This window comes from Odontomachus brunneus, unplaced genomic scaffold (assembly GCF_010583005.1).
Source record: "Odontomachus brunneus isolate Ranch 3 - 2012 unplaced genomic scaffold, Obru_v1 Obru_scaffold_110, whole genome shotgun sequence".
Classification (NCBI taxonomy): domain Eukaryota; kingdom Metazoa; phylum Arthropoda; class Insecta; order Hymenoptera; family Formicidae; genus Odontomachus; species Odontomachus brunneus.
Genome location: NW_022639560.1, coordinates 1191955 through 1194164, shown reverse-complemented (window position 1 = coordinate 1194164; position 2210 = coordinate 1191955).

The window sequence follows — 2210 nt, the reverse complement described above, 5'->3', positions numbered from 1 at the left end:
TATCTACTTGCAAATATTATCATGCAGTTGTCGATCAATTATTATCACTACCATTTATTTTTCGAGTATTAGTGCTAACAAGTAAAAAAGTAAATGAAAGGCGGTAATTATCTGTCACGGTAAAACCCGCAGCACCTGCTCGCGTGAGAACTACGCACCTCAATTCGTGTTAATTATCGCCTTAATTATGGCGAAGTCAAAATGCGATATTAAAAATTGGTGCAAAATAATTTAGAAAATAATGCGGCAAGTACTGATTACTTCGCTCACGCGTCGAAAGATTTCGCGAGATCGGTCTTCGATTCGCGTCGCGCGTGCATCAAAGCGATGCATTACAACTCGATCAGACCGTTGCTGAATTGGTCGCACATATTGTCGTTTATCCGAAAGATCGACATTTCTTCGAAGATGCAGTTTGCGACATTTCATACGCAATTCGCAACTTGGAGTGTATCCCCCAAGAAAGACGGGATTTTTCGTGAAACTTCCGTTAGATTACCGCGGTCGGGAGTGAATTATAGGCGACGTGGGACACGAGGACCATTGCAATGTCAGACGCAGCGACAGGATGACTGGTGGACCGTGGACACCGTGGGACGACGCGCAATGGTGAGCGCTCAATTTAGACGTTCATATAGTAAACATAAAGCGTCACTTTACGTAGATTGCATGCATGTAGACGTAAATCGCATTGGGTCCGACGGAAAGTAAAGTAAGAATTGGAATTTGCAATTGCAAACTTAAAGAAATGGAAGTGCACGATGTAAACCAAGCCAATGCATATCAACCGCGGCGCATTCAATTATTACAATACGTTTTGTTGATGAGTATTATACCAGCTTAATATACCGTTGTTTATATATATTGTCGATATTAAAATTATCTAATAGAAAATTATTATTTGGTACGCATATCAAGTGCACGATATAAACCAGGCCAATGGCCAGAGTTAGGCGCATTTTCGAGACGCCATCTAACAAAGTGCGCCTTTACTACGTTCGTTAAGCGCATTTTCGCAGTGGTAACGATAAAATATGCCTGGTTTGTGCCCGTTGTATTTCCATACAATGATAGTAAGTTAGAAAAGAACAGATGTCCAATCGCTCTATTCTTATCTCACTACTGATGGCGGACCGCGTGATGTAGGCACGAAACGAGCTAATGGCGATATTATCACAAAACTAGGTCATCTCTTATCAGTCTCGTCTTTTTCGCGCTGCGTTCTGCGTAATTTTGCAAGGAACGTTTTGGTTCGAGTCTCGACTTGATAATTTAATTTGTTGTTTTTAAATTGTTGTTTTTAATTTGTCGAAATTTAATTTGTCGTCTTGTCTACAACAAACGCGTATGTATAAGAACATATCTCCAAAGAGATAGTATGTCGTATATAATACGACAAGTTATAAAGTATATTAATCAAATAGTATATATAGAGCATACATAGGGTATATATAAAACATATGTAGAATATAAAAAAGCATATATAACATATACAGAGCATATAAATGTGACATGTTGAAATATATCAATTTAATGTATCATCAAGAAATAATCCGACCAGAAACAAGCTTGCTTAAACCGAAATTACAATTGGCCATTGTTATGCAAGAATAATCCAATTCAAAAAATTATAAGTTTTTATCTATGGATACTCCATTCACATCTTTTTAAACCAAACAAAAAAAATTCAAGCTTTATAGATGGTTGAAATGAGTTAAGAAAGTTTTTTTAATTTTTTACCAGTCACGTTTTTTTGCACATTTTTCTAAGGATTGAACTAGTCAGTACTCTTAAAGAAATGGAAATGATTGACTCGTTAAACTATTGCAAAAATCTCAGAGCTAAATTCTTTGGTTGGATCATTCTTACGTAACTTCGATGAATTCATCGAAGTGATACGCGTACTAAATAGTAACTTTCTATTAGATACTCTTAATATCGACGATATATATAAGCAACGGTATATTAAGCTGGTATAAAACTCATCAACAAAACGTATTATATTGATAGAATGTGTCGCTGTTGATATGCATTGTAGATATTAAGATTATCTAATAGAAAATTACTATTTAGTACGCGTATCAAGTGCACGATGTAAACTAGGCCATTGTCGGTATTAAGATTATCTAATAGAAAGTTACTATTTAGTACGCATATCAAATACACGATGTAAACTAAGCCACTGACGGATCAATTTGGTGCGAGTGTAT